Genomic DNA, 19,412 nt, shown 5'->3' with positions numbered 1-19,412 from the left:
CTCACCCCCAGCCATGAGGAGGTCCCGGTGAGCCTCGAAGCCTGGGTCACAGGGGGCCCTGAGTAGGGAGGCAAGCAGCACCTTGTTCGTATCCTTCTCCTTGGAGTCAAAGTCAAGGTCAGAAGCTTGATACAGGCCCCAGAAACGAGCTGTCACTAGGGCCGGCTGATGTGGAGGTTGGAAGCCACCCACTGACCATCCCTGCTACCAAATCCTCCATAGGGTATGTAGTGGACCCTCTCACCAACGCTCCCCAACCCTTCTTCTTGGGGCTGGGGATGCTCCTTTGTGGGGAGGGGACAAGGATCAGGAGGGGGTGGGCACAACCCATGCAGGTGAGGTCCCCCGATTAGGAGCAGACTTGAACCAATATTTCTCCATCTTCTTCCGACTGCCGTCAGCATAAAGGCCAACGTCTTCAGCAGGGCTTTGAAGACAGCCCCCATTCCCGTCCTCCTACCCAGTCTGTTTTCCAAGGGGGCGCCCTATACGCCCCGGCACTGCGCATGCGCCTGCGCCCACACACGCCCTGTCTGCATTTCCAGACCGAACTGGTTGTCATGATTCTCTTCTGCCCCCTGGCTTGGGTGTTGCCATCCTACGGGGCCACCTTCCCTCCCCCGTGCCCACTGTCTCCCCACTCCAGGCCTGGCTTGAGTGACAGAAGCGCTACCACAAAGCCCTCCTGATGCGCATGAGCAGAGGTGCTCTCTCCTTGGAATAGCAAGACACGGTGTATGTCCTTTTTCAGCCTGACTGGCCCTCAGCTCTCCAGCAGGGTGAGGGCAGGGACCATGTATTATTCACCTTCGTATTATTCACCTGTGTAGCACGACGTACTCAATGAACATGTGTTCAGCTAGATAACTCAAGAAACACGAAAGCACTTCAAAAGTTTCCTAGGGTTCCTAAAAGAAAATTAAGGGTCATTCCACCCTCGGGTGCAATGCGACAGGGAGAGAGCAGACGGAAGGAGGGGAGAACAGGGCTGGAAATGGAGAAGCCCTACAGCTCAGGGCCTAGGCCGGAGGCAGTAAGCTTGAGTCAATGCCAAGACCAGCCCTTGACTTCAGATCCATAGTGCTCTTTTACCCCCCTAAGAACAACCCAGACATGTGTACGTTCTACTTTATTTTTTAGTGCTACAGCCCGCAGTGAAAGGACTATGGACCATTACACTAGGCTTAATCATTGTGGCATTTCTAGGATCCAATTCTTGTTTCTTTTTGAAATTTTAATTCATATTCTATTTCCAGGCCTCGGTTTGCAGTCTGTTGGCTTAGTAATAAAGTAACGGCAATGTGGAACGTAAAACGATTTAGAGCGATCCGTTCCTGGCAACCTCGTGAGACTGAGCGTTGGTTTTGGAGGACACTTAGCCCTTCTGCTTGTTGCTAACAGATTGGGAAATTTTTTAATGAGATGATTTTTATTGCTTTAGGGACGGATCCCACAGCACGTACATACAGTGATAGCACATGTATTATGTTTAGAACATTTTAAAAGTTTTCTTTTAAATGCAAAAGAAACGCTGCTTTATAGTCATGTCCAACCTTTTAACTTTTCGAAGTGTTAGCACTAGATGTAAAACTTCAGTGAAAGCTCTTTGCTGGCTGACGTGGCTGACATCGGTAAGGACACGGCGCCCATCCTAATTTGACCGTGAGGAAACCGAAACAAGATCAGGCTGGCTGGAGGTCACGGGCAGACTTGCTGGAGACTGGACCCAGATGCCCTGACCCCCAGCCCCGGCCTGTGCCGTGAGGGCAGAAAGCAAATTCAGGGCCATATAATCAGCTTTAAACCATTTCAGATTTAGCGCACTTAGGAACTCTTAGTTTCTTTTTCCTTTGTTTTTATTTACCTAAAGAGCGCTTATGGCAGCTACAAAAGAGTCTTCTAAAAACAAAGATAGACTTCTGGAAATTCGTGTAACTGTTAACTTAGCCAACAGCACACAAGTATCTCCCACGGTGGGGGAAATGGTTCATTGGAAGGGAAAACAGTAATTAAGATGGGCTTTAGATAGGGATGTCAGTGTCCATATAATATAAATTCATGGGAATGTCCTGGAAGGTTGCCTTATTCTACTTAGGGAACAATTTGCATACATCTGGTTGTGGTAATTTCTCTACAAGATGTTGTTCACACTCATACTTTCCCTTTTAATTTTGATATAATTATGTGATTCTTCACAGTTCCATAGCTATAATTTACATTTCTGGCCATACTTGGTTGAGATTATGATCTCTCTCAGGGTCGCAAATCTTCCCTGCCCAAATCTAGACTGTTTCAATTTGGCCCACTGAGTTGGCCGAGAAATCTGGGGGGAAGGGGAAGTTTCTTCGGATTTTCCCCAACTCAGCCATGCATTATTAACACCCAGTTTCTCTACAAAGAGGGTAGCTTGCTGGGGGTGCAGGGGCTATAGCTGCATTCTGATTCCCCACCTTATCCCGCACTGGAAATGCTCTCAGGGCAGGGACCCTCTTCAGCATGCACAGAGCCCATGAGAAATGCTCTTTCGAACCACAGTTAGCTAGACCCCAACTCAAGTCTCTCGCTCAACAGAGGAGCTAGGAACTGAGTTGGGTCTCAAAAGAAGCATCCACACAAGCAGACTGTGCAGATTGCAGATGCCAGCCTATGGCTCAGCCTCCACCCTTGTGCAGCGCGGTAGCCGATTTGGAGCTCACTGCTCATCACCCCCCCAGGCATTTCTCAGAAGTGATGCTGTCTCTCCCTGGCTCAGCGTCCTGAGACCCATTCATGAGAAGAGGGGCCTCCTCCTCTTCCTACATCAGCTTTAGTGAAGCATACATTATATACAACCAAATGCGTTCATGTTAAGTGACAGTTTGATGAGTTTGGACGAATTTATACACCAGTTTAACCTCCACCGCAATATCAAGGTATAAAATTTGTGCATCACCCCAGAAAGTTCCCTTGTGTTCCTTCCCACTCAATCTCCAACCTGCACTTCAGCCTCAGGCAACCAGAAATCTGCTTTTTGGCACTATAGGTTGATTGTCTTTTAGAATATCACACAAATGGGATCATTCTTTCTCTGAGCACATTTTTTGAGATGTGCCCATGTTATTGGGTATATCGATAGTTCATTCCATTTTGTTGCTGTGTAATATTGTATCACGTTGGTATGTCATAAATAGTTCATCAACTCACCTATTTGGGGTTGTTTACAGTTTGGGGTTACTATGAATGAAGCTGATAGGAACATTCATACGCTAGTCTTTCAAAGACATGTTTTTATTTGGAAGGTGGAGGCAAAAACCTAGGCGTGGAGTTGTCACATGGTAAGTATTTGTTAGCTTTACAAGAAACTTTTTACAAGAAACAAGAGGCTTTACAAGAAAACATACTGCTTTTCAGATGACTGTACCATTCTGCATTCCCATCAGAATGGATCGAATGAGAGTTCCAGTTGTTATACATCCTCACCAACACTTGGCATGGTCAGCCTGTCTTTAATTGCAGCCACTCTAACCTAGGTGTGGCGGCATTGCATTGTGGTTTTAATTTGCTCTTCCCTCATGACTTGAGCATCTTTTCATGTGCCCATTGGGTATCTTCTTCCTTGACTCAACCGCTCTGACTAACCTGATGGCACTAAATTCGATAATCCTACAGCCAAAAACATCCTTGCCGGTTTCTAGTAGGTTGTTACCCTTTCTTCCTTGCCTTAACCCTGGCAGGACATAAGAAAACTGACAGAAGCTCTGATTTGCCTCCTGTCCCAGGGTGAGGTCATCAAAACAGACCTTCAGAAACTCCATATATAGAAAGCTGAGCAGGTAGATTGAACCTGTGGCATCGGAACACTGCTGGGAGAAAGGAGATATAAATCACATGTGTCTCTCCCTTGCTCTGCTATACTTACAGGGACCCCCCCCCACACACACACAGAAGGAGAGGGAGAGAGAGAGAGAAGAAAGGGAGAGAGAGGAGGGGAGGGAGGGGAAGGACGCAGAGGGAAGTAAAGAGGCTGAGATTGAACTTACTCTAGATTGTAGAGTAGTCATTCCATGTGGACCCAAACTTTTCATTTCCAGGATTTTACAAGATTCCTCCTCTGACTCCCTACTCTTGTTGACAATGTAAAACAAACCCACAGTTAGCCTGGTAATTATCTTTATGGAATAAATCAGCATATTGTTTTGAGTTTTTGCACTGCATGTATTAATTTAAAAAGAACACATGTCTTGGTTCAGTAAAAATTTGCAAAAAGCCAGACATCCCATAAAAAGAATTTGTTGGTTGAGATGTTTATCCCTCTAGCCATCTTTTCCCTTTTATGACTACAAAGAATACTTGTGTTTCTTTACTTGTCAGAATCATCTACTCGGGAAGACTTCTGGCAGTGGGCCCAACAGGAAGTCCCACTGCGCTGAAGCGGGTCTTTATGAGGTCTGCTTCCTTCCCATCCTTTGGTCTGCATATAGGTGTGTTACCACCTTGCCTTTGCCAGAGAGAGCATCTTTCAGCCAGGACGCTCTCCTTGTCCAAGGCACGACTCAGAGAGGCCAGGCCCAGGCTAGGCAGGCTCACAGTCTATGCCTCCTCTGTCTTGTTGTGGTGCCTCCGCAGTTGTGGGTGTGGCTGGGGAAACCTGGCATGTTACTGCTTCACCAGAACACTGTCTGATGTGGAGGAAGACACTTAGAGGGCCACAGAAATCAGAAGTTTCCAGAGGTAAACTAAGACTTTCCAGTGATCAATGCTTAGTTAACCAATCTCCCATCAACTGTGAAGATAATCAATATCCATAATGATGAGCCTAAAGCATTCAAGATCCCCAAGTGCTTTCTGCATAAAATAAAAAAAAAAAAAGCTAAATTGCATGTGGTTAACGTTAAAACTTTAAGTAATTTTGCTATAATCTTGTAAACCCATTGGTCTCCAAGCTTTTTTGATTTCATTGATTTTATCAGCTTTTAAAACATCTTCTGAACATCCTGCTCACTGGTACACCAGGGCTTGGAAAAACTGTGCTAGGCAAAGAACTTGCATCAAACTCGGGACTGAAATACGTTAATGTGGGTGATTGAGCTCAAGAAATCTGATCAACGGACATCATGGAGTCTGGCGAGAGGGCTTGTCCCAAGAGCATGCCTGAAGATCCACAGATGATGGCACAAATCCTGAAGGATAAGAGCATTACGGAATATGAGCCAAGAGTTATAAGTCAGATGTTGGAGTTTGCCTTCTGATACGTGACCACAATTCTAGATGATGCAAACATTTACTCAAGCCATGCTAAGAAAGCTACTGTTGATGCAGATGGTGTGCGATTGGCGATCCAGTGCCATGCTGATCAGTCTTTTGCCTCTCCTCCCCCAAGAGATTTTTTATTAGACATGGCAAGGCAAAGAAATCAAAGTCCTTTGCCATTAATCAAGCCATATTCAGGCCCCAGGTTGCCACCTGATATTGCTTGACTGTTCCAAACTATAGACTTAAGTCTTTACAAAGAAAGGCATCTACTTCTGCGGGAAGAATAACAGTTCTGTGGCTATTACTAGCGGACCAAGTACTCCCACGCTTGGCACACCAACCCCACACACCATGTCTGTGTCAACGAAAGTAGGGACTCCAATGTCCCTCACAGGGCAAAGGTTTACAGTACAGAGACCCATTTCACAGCCCCCAACTGCAAAAGCATCAATTCCTGCAACATCCGCGCTTCAGAATGTTCTGATTAATCCATCATTAATCGGGTCCAAGAACATTCTTATTAGCACTAACATGGTGTCGTTGCAAAATACCGCCAATGAATCAGCACATGCACTGAAAAGAAAACAAGATGATGACGATGATGATTGTGATAAACTGTGAGAATTTGTAATCTGGCCTTGATGCTTGTAACATGTATACTTGGTCTTGAATCCATTGCACTGAGATTAAACATGCATGCTGGGTGTTTCCAAGTTGTGTTGTAGGAAATGTAAATGGCATTTAATGAGTAAATACAGTTATCCTTTCTGATTGAGATGTGGGATTTTCTTTAGCAGGATTAGTAATGGTTTTTCATCAGCCTTTCAGTATAAAAAATAAAGTCGTCCACCAAATAAATAAATAAATAAATAAATAAAAGTTGGTATCCCCTCCACATATTTATGTCCATGTATTTATAAGCAACAAATGCTAATTACTAAAATATTCATGATAAAACATACACACAGATAGAACATTTCACAATATAGAATTGCCTCCTTTCTTGATTAAATAAGAAACTCTTGGGGCGCCTGGGTGGCTCAGTGGGTTAAGCGTCCGACTTCAGCTCAGGTCATGATCTCACACTCCATGAGTTCGAGCCCCGCGTCGGGCTCTGGCCTGATGGCTCAGAGCCTGGAGCCTGTTTCGGATTCTGTGTCTCCCTCTCTCTCTTCCCCTCCCCTGCTCATGCTCTGTCTTTCTCTGTCTCAAAAATAAATAAAAACATTTAAAAAATACAATACAATACAATAAATAAAAAAGAAACTCTTAACAAAATAGAAATAAAAAGATACTTTCTTAAAATGATAAAAGATATTTATCTGAGTCCATCATGCTATTAACACAGAATTTAGAAATATTTGTACTGAAGTCAGGAGCAAGACAAGGATGACATTAATCACTACTATTATTTAATATTGTTCTGGAAGTAGCAGCTCTAATTTAAAAAGACAAATAAATGACAGTATCTATTTAGAAGCAATATATTAACAGAGTATAATAAATACCGTTATTTATGTAGGTAAATTAATCTGTACACACGGAAAGAACTGAGAGAAGTAACTGAAGAACTATTTTCAAAAATAAGAGAGTTTGCTAAGACAGTGTAATAATACATCAGTGTGTAGCAAGCAATAGCTGAATAGATGTAATGGAAGGTAATGCCTTGTTTACCACAACCACAATATAGAATCAAATTTCTAGGAATAAATCTAAGAACTGCTTGATAGACAAGCAGAAATCTCAGGGCCCCAACAAGTAGAAAGACATACTCAGACATACTCAGAAGACAGCATCCTAAAGTTATCGAAGTTTCCTCAGTTAATCTACAAATGTAGTGTAATTCTCATTAAAACACCAACAAGATTCTTTTTGTGTCCTAAAATTCAGATGGAAACACAACAGCAAGAATAGTTATGGAGATTCTGAAGAAGTCAAGTAATGAAGGGCAACCATACCTACCAGACAGGAAAAAAAAAAAAAGAAAAAGAAAAAAAAAAAAAGTATTATTAAGCTCTAAGAAGTCAACCAGTACTGTGAATGAACAGATGAACTGACCAGGGAAACAGAATGGAATGGCCCTAAGTACACCCAAATACACATGTAAATTTGGTATACGATAAAGAGGGCACGTAAAATGGATTATATAGTACGTGGGCCCTTAGAAGAAAAGGAGAGTGGGAAAAAAATGGACTAGCCTGTAACATTATTAGCCAGCAGGAGGCAGCAGCCTCCTGAGATAGATCCTCCCGAGGCACCATTGTCCACAACCCCACGTCCAGGCATCACCTGCGATCCCCGGATCATTCCATTCCAAGTGTGCCCCACTGTGTCTGCAGCCATACACAGTAACTGCTCACTGGGAGCCCTTGCGCTTTAGCCCGGAATAGCACAGCAGGGAAAGGCATGCCAACCAGGAAAGAATTCAAGGCTTAAAGGAAAAGAAGACAAGGAGAAAGAGGAAGAAGGAGAAAGTGAAGAGCCTAACGGAAAAGCCTTGTTGACGGGCCCAACTTGGGGATAAAGAAAGAGGTGCCTATGATAGAGAATCCTGGAGATCTCATCACAGAGAGATCTGAGGTGTCATCCAGGAACACCCATCACCTGCAGGACAGTCTCGCCAGGAGCCCAGAGGCACGGCTCGGCGTGATCTCAGCAAGCCGAGTACGTGTTGTTGAGAATACTTCTGCCAGCTGTGCCCGCTCACAGGCTCCCGGTGGGAAGGGCGCGAGATGACAAACGTGGGTACACTTTGCAGACTCCGATCTGAGGCGATTGTTTGCTTTGAGTTGAGCACGCACTCACCTCGCCGTTGTTAACCTTTTGTTTCCAGAGGAGCCACGGACTATGCAGACCCAGCAAGAATCCAGATACCCTCCCCCGGAAGGAAGTTAAGGTTGGGAGCCACAGAGTAATCGACACCCTGTCCAAAGGCAGGTCCCGGGGAGGAGCGTTGACCCTGTGAGTGTCCTGCTTTGTTTGCCTTCATCCTGGCAGGCGGCGAGGCGTCTTGCGGGACTTGATGAAAGACACAGAGCTCCAGCCAGAGCAGGGCAGCAGCGAGGCTTTCCTAGATGCGGGGCCAACATCAAAGCTCTCCTGTTCCGCGCTGACATGTGCAACTCTTGAGCAGGTCTGATAACACATGCAGAGACAGACTTTTGGGTTCCTGAGGGGAGAGATCAGACACAGAGATGTTCCATACCGAGCTGGCAGAGACGTAAAAGCCTGATTGGGAAAGCCATGAGGCCCCCAAATCCACTGTGTGGATGGATGGCCACGGCTGCCTTGGGGGGTCCTGGTGGCTTCATTATCTATTTCCAGAGAAAGATTAGGAAGGCTTGCAAAGCACAGGGGAAAGTGTGCTGCTTTCTCCCTGGGGTTCATTTGTCTTCCATAAATTGAGGCTTCCAGGGAAAGGTGGCAAGATATAAAATAAGTACTGTGCCCAGAATCGGATTCAGATCCAGACCCGGCACTTGCTCCGTGGACAAAGTTGCACGAGGGACTTAAACTCTGTGGGCCTTAGTTCCCTCATTCATAAAATGGCGCTAAAAGTTCCCGCCATACAAGATTCTGTTAGATGAAATAAATGTACGTAGGGGCGCCCGGGGGGCTCAGTGGGGTTAAGCACCCGACTCTTGACTTCGGCTCAGGTCATGATCTCACAGTACGTTGAGTTCAAGCCCCGCATCGGGCTCTGCACTGACAGTGCAGTCTGCTTGGGATTCTCTGTCTCTCTCTCTCTCTCTCTCTGTCCCTCCCCTGCTTGCTCTCACTCTGAAACTAAACTAAACTAACTGAAATAACCACAAAATAATTGGCCTGTAGAAATGGGACTTTTTAGCCGCTTCCCTTCTGAGGGGATAGAGATTCTTCTGGCTATTTACATCTTCCCTAGATGTTTCCACATTGCTTTTTATCCCCATAACCCTGTAGTGACACAGAAGTTGCCCACACAAGTGCCTGTTGACTATTCCTCTCGATTCTGGTGGTTGAATAAATATCCACAGAGACAGGCACAGCAATGAGCCCACCGGCCGGAAGCCCAGGGGAAGGGCGCGGTGGCATCCAAGGACTCTGCACAAGTCCTTGCACAGAGGACATCGTCTTGCCCTGTATCCCGTGCGGCACACACACTAGTTGGGGAATCCGTGTCTGTTTTTTGGACCCAATTGGGTCTCGAAAATAGTTCAGAATCCTGGTGAGTCTTTCCTGAATTCACATAGTTTGTTCGACAACGTTTTCCGTTTCCCGTTGGCTCCTGAGAGCCCGAAAGCAAGTCAAGGCAGGAAACCGACAAACTGCTCGTGCAAGATACCGTGTGAAACACTTTCACACTTTGGCTCTTTGAATTCTCCCCACAAGGTCATTATGGCCATTTTACAGGTGATAAAACGCTCCCTGAGGCGAAATCGATCGGGCAGTAATAGCCTGAGCTGGGGGTCGCATCTGGCGCTTCCAGAAAGATAAGAGGAGGGAATGAGAATTTTACGGAAAGATTAAATGCCATACTTTGGAGTGTTTTGTAAGCCTGTAGAAGCCTCTGGAGCCTGGCAGTTTTGGCTTCGCTTGCAAGTCTGGCGTCCAGGGCGCTGGCTACTTTCCTTCGTTTGCCTCTTCTCTGTTCTCCCTCATCCTCTTCTTTGTTTTCCATTTCTTCCCCCAGTTAGACCTTAGAAGGCATTTACTGGCTCCATTTAGCCAGCAGAAATCTCCCACGCCCAGAGGGAGGCCTTCGGGTACTTTCTGCTGGAGGGTCTCAGCCTGGACTCAAGGGGAGCCCTTCACAGCGGCGTGCCTTGCATCCAGGGGTGCAGGGAACATCTGGGCTGGGCTGCCGCGATCTGCCAGTCTCTTTCCAAGGCACTTTGGCCTTCCTTCCCTCCGGGTGTTTTTGGTTTTTCCCAACAATCAAATAAACGGAGTGTTCTGTGTTACTGGTTCGGTTATCTTGGTACATGGGAGAAGGAGCCAAGGAGAAAACTGATACTCCGTGTTATGCAAGCTGTTTTCTGGGAAATTCAGAACCGTCTCCTGCGTGGCTCAAGGCTACGGCCCGCTGTCTGCATCCTGCACTGGGGAGCCACCCACGCGGGCAGGGCAAGGACCACCGCGTTGGGGGGCATGGTCTGTGGCTTCCTTTCATCTTCCTGAGCTGTGATGCAGCCCACAGAAACCAACATCTTCAGCCTTTGTACACACAGCCACCTAGCAGGCGCTCGGTAAAAGAATCAAAAGGGAAAGTGGCTCGATTGCACCGGGGGCTTCCAAGAAACCCACGGGGTTGAGACTGACAGGTAGACCTTGGACAGGTGGAAGCAGACACTTCGATCTCGCCAGAGACCCCTCTGGAGTCCCTACCGGAAGACCACATGTCATTTCTTGGCATCTCCTGTGCCAGCCATGCCCTGAGAGGTTCTGCCCCTCTCAGCGCTAAGGGGTGCTCAGGCCCGTGTCCCCTGGAAGCCAAGGATTTTTGCCCCCAACCTTGATTTGAAATTTTTAAGTGATAATGAAAATACAGTAATGATTTTTTCAAGCAACAATGAAAAGCCAGATGCTATTCAACACCATATATATTTAATTGTAATGCATGTGATTGTCCTGGAAAGGTCAATCTTCGTTTTAGGATTGTCCTTTGGGGTTTTAGTCATTTGGAATTGTTCTCATTTTACAAGCGCAAAGACTATTGTCCAGAGAGGCTAACTAACTTGTCCGAGGTCATACAACGAGTGAGCCACAAAAACGTGATTCTAACTCAGAGCTGTCCGGTTCCTAAGTCCACAGATAGGCCATGGCTGGAAGTGTGTGCAGCTTTTCCTGAGCATCCCTGGGCATTCCTGTTTTTTCACTGCTTCTCAGAAGCCCTGACTTCCTTTACTTAAGGGGCACCATCCTTCCTTCCTACACTCCCTGCTCCTCTGATACATCATTTCTGTGTTGATGGAAACATTCACCTTCCCTTTCACCCCTATTGTTAACCAGAAGGCCCTGCCTCCATTCACAGAGGAATTAGGTTTGCAGACGGATGAGAAAGACCCCTCTTCCTCCCTCGCCACAAAATCATCCTTTTTCTGAGGCTGAACCGTGTGTTTCCTGAGGCGTCAGGCGGGACAGATAGCAGGGAAGGCTGCTGGGCTAGCCCTGCCCTCTCAAGGCCCTAATGTCTCCTGTTCCACCATCACCCCCTGGATGCCAAGGACCAGGCCTTGCTGTGAGAATTAGAGGAGGCAAGGAATATAAACATGACCAGCACCGTGTCCGACAAGCACACAGCGATCCCTACTCGCCCCTTCCCCCACTTCCTAGTATCCCCTCCTCTCCTCCGGCTGTCCTGCCATCCTGCCCTCCCAGCCGGCTCCCCGCTGTCCCCGCACAATCTTGTCCCAGGCAGGTAAAGACCCAGCAGACCAGCATCAAGGAGCAATTGCAAATTGGGGGAAGGCCAATGAGGGTTGGGAGGACAGAGAATGACAGAAGGCAAGTTGTGGAAAGATTGAGGACCTAATCTTTCATCACATATGGGTGACTCATGTGCAAGCATGCGTGCATGTATGTGCGTGCACGTGTGTGTGTGTGTGTGTGTGTGTGTGTGTGTGACTCAGGGTAGGGATTTGAATTTGAGACCCTATTCCCTCCATTTTGCATATAAGGGGATGATGGCTTCGAGACGTTAACTTGCACAAATTCACACATTTCTACAAACTGGCAGAGATAAGATTTGAACCCCCAAGTTTTTTAAATGTTTATGTGTTTATTTTGAGAGAGAGAGAGAGAGAGTAAGCACGAGTGGGAGGGACACACAGAAAGGGAGAGAGAGAATCCCAAGCAGGCTCTGGGCTGTCATCGAACCCTAGATTTGATGAAGGCCCTTAGCCCCACATGACACGAACTCCGTGATCCTGGCACAGCATACCCACGTGCCACACACCCCATGACCTGCTGTCTTCTCAGACTTCACTCCTACAACTGACTCCTTCTGTCCTGCCTGCCCCTCTCCTCCCTCCGTTTTGGACCACTGTGGCCAGCATAGACAATGCCTAAGGATTACCTACTTTGAAAAAAGATTTCCCTTGACCACATAGCTCCTTGCACACATCCCCGCAGAGAGCCCCAATTTCTCTGATTCCCCTCTCACATCCCTGAAAAAGCAAGCCGTGTAACCAGTCCACTACATTGTTTTCAGACCTCAGATGTTCTCATGGAGTCTTCAAAAGTCCATAGGGCCTCTGCCCTGCCTGACGGGGATGCAATCTCGTTTTTAATTGGGTGGATATCCCACCATGGTTCAATGTCTAATAGGGCTTCTGGTCACCTCATGATGAACTTGAAACCGAGAAAAAACATGACTCTACATGAACTCCACATACATTTCTTTTTTTTTTTTTTTATGTTTATTTATTTCTGAGAGAGAGAGAGAGAGACAAAGCATGAGTAGGGGAGGGGCAGAGAGGGAGACTCAGAATCTGAAACAGGCTCCGGGCTCTGAGCTGTCAGCACAGAGCCCCATGCGAGGCTCGAACTCACAAACCGTGAGATGATGACTTGAACCGAAGTTGGTCGCTCAACCGACTGAGCCACCTAGGCTCCCCCACATACATTTCTTAAAGTAAGATCAAAGGACCATTTCTCTACATGGCTCTGAGTGATTACTGTAACCTCCTCACCTACTGTATTGGTATAATATCATGTTGTTCTATTGAATTATTGTGATTTATGTTGTTATCCATAGGATCTACATAAATTTAAAAAAATCAGGCAATTAATATAAAAAGACCTTAAAAGTCAGGAGCCTTCTGAAAGCAAGCTGCTATTTAAAAGACATGAGGTCAAGAAACTGAAATGTAGGGGCACCTGGGTGGCCTAGTTTGTTGAGCATCTGACTTCTGCTCAGGTCATGATCTCACAGTTTGTGAGTTCGAGCCCCGTGTCGGGCTGTGCCCTGAGAGCATGGAGCCTGCTCGGATCCCCTGTCTCCCTCTCTCTCTGACCCTCTCCTCCTCCCCCCCCACCCCCTCCCTCCCCCTCCCTCCCTCGCAGGCCTGAGCCTGCATAGGTGCTCTCTGTCAAAAATAAATAAACGTTAAAAAAAAGAAAGTGAAATGTATTCTTAATTAATCCTTGGAGATTATGCCTAAAATCATTATTTAGGGTCTCCTCCCCATGTGCCCCAACAGAAGCATCACAATTTGAAATTGAATCGTAATTCTTAACCTGAGTCTAGCTTCCTGGCCATGAGAGAGATTCACCAAACTTCACAACTCAAGGTGGACAACCCCCAGTGGCCGATGCCTAAGTATCAGAAGGGGACGAGAGAGCGGAGCAGCATCCAAAGAAGGCTCATGGGTAATCCTGTGCTTTTGCGAATCTTCCACCTGGAAGAATAACCTGGAAAGTGTCGCGAAGGGCACGTTATTTTTAAGTGCCAAGATCGGAGATGCAGAGAGGAGGAGCGTGTTGCAACGCAGCCTCGTGGGGCTGGCTGAGCCCCGGGGAGTGAGCCTCTTCAGGAAAGACATCCCCAGCCCCGGTGACGGTGACAAGGATTAAGACTTCCTTTAGGGCATGAAACCTCATTAGCTCAGGCTTCATCAATCTGGAATTTATGCAATTAGACCAAGTCTGGTTTGATGTTTATCTTTGATTTGCCAACTCTGTCTTCAGGGTCACGCAGATTCACAGCAAAAACAAATTGCCAAGGGAGTGTTGGGGGATATGGCTGACCCTTCACAGTCAGGTGGGATGTGTCTGGAGGTGTTTGTGAATGGCAGCAGAGTTTCACATGCCCTCTGTACCATGCAGTCGAGTGGAAATGAAAATTTTGAGTGACCTTTGTATTCTTAATGATTCTCCATAGGCATTTATGAACCTGCCCCAGGATCCTTCTTTGTCTGACGGCTTCTCTGTCTTAATGTCATCAGCAGCAGCTGCTGTTTTTCCTGGGGCCATTTTCTACAAACTTTTGCTCTCAATCAGTTCCCAAGGATCACAGGGACTCTGAAGTCAAGTAGAAAATGTTAATGCTACGTGGGCATGAGCAGGTGGGCAGTGGGCCGGGTTCACTAGCTGATGGAGGCACTCCCATCCTGTGGCTTCACTGGCCATGGGATTCAAATTTGTGCTTCAGAAAAATCACCATACGGAATGGATCCTCAGTCACTAAGTCCATGACTGCCAAGTCTATAAATGTCAAGGCTTTTTGTAATACAAAGTAGTGGCTCATAAACCCAGTTGTTAGATATTTTTGAATGTTTATTTTTGAGAGAGAGACAGAGAGAGGGCTCGCATGCTCACAAGTGGGGGAGAGGCAGAGAGACAGGGAGGCGCAGAATCTGAAGCAGGTTCCAGACTCTGAGCCCTTGGCTCAGAGCCCGACAGGGGGCTCGAACCCACGAACACTAAGATAATGACCTGACCCAAAGTCAGATGCTCAACCAACTGGGTCAGCCAGGCCCCTGCAGTTGTTATATCTCAATTCACTGGGAGATTGAAAGTAATTTGCTCATAAAAAGTGCCAACAAGCACAAATAAGGTCCCTTAAAAATAAATCAGTGAGAGCAGTTGATTTAAGATTAGTGCCATAATAATATAACTTGCTCGCTCGAATTTCGATACGCTTTTTTGAGCGAGAGAAACAATAGTGCCTTCCAAATACAACAGCCCTAAGACCACACAGCCCACAGGTGGCTGTTACTGACATGTCATTAACAGCTGGGCATCTCAGTACTATTTGCCGAATGCCCTGGGCCATTTTGGAGGTGTCACGGGAACGTCAAACACGCGCACGACGTCTACCACGTGTTTCAGAGCAGGAGAAAGCTTCAGACATGCCAGCACAAGCTGTTTCCAGGGGTTCCACGACGAGCTATTTATTTATCCACAGACGCGTGAAATAGCATGTTAAACGTCAGCCCCATGTCGTCCCTACGATGGTTCCCCAATAGCATCCACACACCCACCCCCGCTCCATCTGGATTAGCACCACCCCTAAGCACATCACCCTCATTCATCCCACAGGTATTTGTTGCACACACATGAGATGCCAGCCCCGTCCCCAGCCCTGGAGACCCAGCAGGGAACGAGACAGGCCCTTCCATACCTTAGGGCCTCATCCAGAATCTTCTCATCCCCCTTCCCCAGTACCGTGTCTTTCTGGTCAACCCAAAGCATCTTTCTGGGCCCAGTGCAGGTGGCACCTCCTCTGCGGAGCCGTTTCTAACCCTCATCTCCCCCACATTCCCTGGGAGAACTAGGTAGTTTCTAACCTTTATTCCAGGAGTGCATCGTGCGAAATTGCCGTCGCATACAGCCCACTGTGTTTGGGGTGCTTGAGTGTGTTTCCTCGAGCAGAGAGAATGAACACCACTGAATCAGGAAATGTGTTTGTTTTTACAATAGTTTTCTTTTATTACAAAATGTAACAGCGCTTAACAATGCTTTAGAAGCATCAGTCGGATGTGAATAAATAATGGCCTGGCTGATCTAAATGTGTATACAATTACGCAGGATTTACTGTGCTCGGCCTATAAGAACGTAAGAGAATTGCCCCAAAACGCACTTCAGAGAGTACCCTGTGACTATAAGAGGAAGAATTTCATTTATTTCATTGGTTGCATTGTCTTAGGCTCTGTGTCATAATTGTGAAGGGCCCCCTCTCAAATGATATAAACTTACAGAAACCAAATGGTTTGGGAAGAGGGAAATCATTGCTTTTCGATTCTGTTTTAGTGATGCTGGTGCGCTGCATGGGTCTGAATTTTGCCTGAACGTAGCTGTTGTGAAATATGCCTTTGACCTGTTTCTGTTCCCTAATGACCTCATTTGGGGAGTTGGCTCTGTGGGTTCATGTCTGTCTGTGAAAGCAGCATCAGCCTGCCGGGGCTCTGGCAGAGCCCAGGACAATTCAAGACACAGGTGAAAATGGTGCCCGGGGAGGTGTTTTGTCAACCACAAAGAGCTTGAGAAGCAAGAGAAGGTTATTATCAATATTCGGCGGTGCCTCGAGATGTTGATGGTCCGGACCAGGATCGGCAACCTTTTCCTGTAAAGGGCCACAGAGCAAATATTTCAGGCTTTGCAGGCCACCTGGTCATACTGTGTCACTTCTGCCACTGTAGCAGGAAAACATAGACAGAAAGTAAATACATGAATGTGGTTGTATTCCAGCATAACTTTGCGGATATGGAAATGAGTTTCATAAAAATGTTCATGTGTCGCTAAATATTATTCTTCTTTTGATAGTTGCCAACGTTTAAAAGTGTAGAAACCAGCCGTAGTTCACAAGCTGGAGGAAAGAAGCCATGGGCCAGATTTGGTCCGTGGGCCATGGTCTGCCGACCTCTGGTGTAAAACACAGAAGACTCATCTATCTAGATGGCTGGTGGCCGGGGGCGGGGGGGGGAGGCCCCTTGTGGCTAGCTGAACAATAGCCGATGAAGCACTCCAGAAATATTCAAACTGCATTAGTGGCACGACAGAACTACACCAGCTCTTAGAAATGTAATTTTCAGTGGAAATAACTGTTCTCCCCATATGCCTTGTTCCTTTGACCTGGGTTTATTTTCCACTGGGAGTATTGGGTTCTCCACCTGTGAGCGAAGGCCACGTTGGTCATGAGTCAGCACCTATGGGCTCAGGGGAGAGGGTAAATGAGCCCAGGTGGAGAATCTCAGATACCCGAAAAATCACATTCAATCACTCATCATCCTACAATATAGCTCTCTAGGTCAAGACGTCTTTGTTCCACAGAAGGAAGCAGCATCAGAAGATTCTCCAGGGATTGCAATTCCCACACAGAGGTGGAGAATTCGAGAAACAGCTATTCAAGTGCTGTGAGTTTCCACCTGCTTTTCTCAGCTCTGTGTAAGCAGAGGACATCAGGACCAGAAGCCTTTGTTTCTGCAGGTGGAAGACTCATCCCGAGGCCAAGGTGAGGGAGAAGTAAAGGCAGAACTCCAAAGCCATGGGAACTATCGTTGTTAATGTCCTTGTTGGGAATTAACTTTCCCACCAGGTTATTTCCTTATACAGGTCCTCTCCTCTAGTTACCTCAAGGTGTTGAGTGTTCTGAGCTGCCGAAGCACAGTAATGGGCAGTTTTCTGTTTCAGACCCACCTCCTCCAAGAAGTCTTCCTTGATTTCCTACCCTGAACTGAAAAATATAAATCTCTCCTTCCTTTGAATTCCCGCAGTACTTTATCTGTATCTATCTCAAGGCTTTTGACCCATATCTTTTCATGCTGTATTTATCTTCAGACCCACTTGCTGAAAGAGGCACGTTTCTCTGAATCCTCCTTGCGCAACACTTATTTCTTATCATGGTACCTTACTCCGAGTAGACACTAAGTAGACAGCTATCGCTTGAATTAAAAAAAATCCAATATACTGACAAACTGATTCATCTATAGCAGCACTGTCCAATAGAACTTTCTGCTAGGATGGAAGTGTTTTATACCTGTACTGTCCATAAGAGTAGCCACTAGCCACTCATGGCTATGGAACACCCAAAATACGGCCAGTATGACTGAGGAGATGACCTTTAATTTTTTCAATCTTAATCACTTTAAATTTATTTATTTATTTATTTATTTATTTATTTGAGGTTGGGGGGCGGGCAGAGGGAGAGAGAGAGGATCTTAAGAAGTCTCCACACCCAGCATGGCGCCCGTTGTGGGGCTCGATCTCACAACCATAAGATCATGACCTGAGCCCAGATCAAGAGTCAGACACTTAACCCACTGAGCCACCCAGGTGCCCCTTAATTACTTCAACTCTAAATAGCCATGTGTGACTAATGGCTATCTTATTAGACAGCATAGGCCTATAGGACAATAATGAACTCATTTTGTGTGTGTGTGTGAATGGATTGTTTATTTAGGCAATAATCAGATCACACAAATGTTGTGCAGAAAACCTTAGCGGGATGATTGGATATTCCGCTTTCCGAGCAACATAAAGATGCCCGTTCTTATATTCTGTGGAGCGAGGTCCATTAGAGACAGACAAGAAACCACAAACAAGATGGAAAGGTTAAATTTACATTATATTAGCAGGAGGTATGTGCTATGAAAAAGAAAAAAAGAAACAGAAAAAGCAGAGTAGGAGAAAGTGAGCTGAGAGTGTCTGGGAGGAGGTCAAGGTAGGCTTCATTTAGAAGGTGAGGTCTGAGCTCAGGCTAGAGGGAGGGACAGAGGGCAGGCTGGGCAAAGAAAATGGCAAAGGAGCTGAACTCTGCAGGGCCAAGTAACAGCTCGAGATCATGGGCTGGACCCCTTACGACACGGTCACAAAGAAAATGAGGCTGTGGGGGGCACTGAGGAGGGAGAACGGTTTTTATCGTGTTTTGTTAACAAAGCCTTGATAGATGTTTCCAGAACGGTCTCCTGAAGTTAAAAATTAAAACTAAGTGGCAAACTGGCTCACTCCACTTTTAAGCACAATGAGTTTCTGGAAACCACACTGGAAAACACAACAGTGAAAAAATCAACTTTATTCTTCCCCCTCTTTGTCCAGCCTGTGTTTCCCCACTTTTTTCCTCAATGTCCATGCCAAGCGCTAAGAAAGCAGAGGGCCAACTGGGTTTGCTCAGAGGCTGTGGAAATGGCAGAAGCAGAGTCTTAAAATGATGATTGCTGGGAAGGGCAGTGGGAAGAACCGCAGTGCACTCCTGGCCCACTGACGAGGCAGTGAAAAGTGGGGGGGGGGGGGTGGTGAGTACGAGAGGAGGCATCAGAAGGGCCAGCACAGAACCTGCCAGACCCAAGGCAACACTAGCAGCTTTCTCTAAGTGTGGGGACGGAACTGTGTGACGCTCTCAAAGCTGGGTGTGACCTGAACTCAGAGCTGAGTGATACAGCAGTAGAGCGGGTCACAAAAGAAAGCAATGCCCAGACACGCAATACAATTCCGGGGATGCGAGGTCCTGGACACCGTAACCCCAGGCTGCTCCGTCTTCCAAGCAAACACACTGACGTTAGAGTGGCAATCCTTTTCAGCCACAGATAGTAAACGTTTCACTCGAGGGCCAGCGGGAGAGTCTGCGAAATATTCCAGAAGAAGATCCATTAAGCGCTCCAAAGAATTCATCTGAAATCTTTTGCTGCCTGTGAAGTTAAAAAATCCACAGGCTATTTTAAGTTGTATTTTTCAAAGCATCGTTGTCAAGAACGTTAGCGCCA

The 19,412-nt window shown here is 46.6% G+C and overlaps 1 pseudogene; it reads left to right on the top strand.

The window, feature by feature from the left end:
• Nucleotides 1-3,991: 3,991 nt before the first annotated feature.
• On the top strand, nucleotides 3,992-6,007 carry LOC123581227 (annotated as a pseudogene).
• The last annotated feature ends 13,405 nt before the right edge of the window (nucleotides 6,008-19,412 follow it).

This window comes from Leopardus geoffroyi, chromosome A3 (genome assembly GCF_018350155.1).
Source record: "Leopardus geoffroyi isolate Oge1 chromosome A3, O.geoffroyi_Oge1_pat1.0, whole genome shotgun sequence".
In the NCBI taxonomy this organism is placed as follows: domain Eukaryota; kingdom Metazoa; phylum Chordata; class Mammalia; order Carnivora; family Felidae; genus Leopardus; species Leopardus geoffroyi.
The sequence above is the reverse complement of the archived record's forward strand: the minus strand, read 5'-3'. Positions and strand labels throughout refer to the sequence as shown.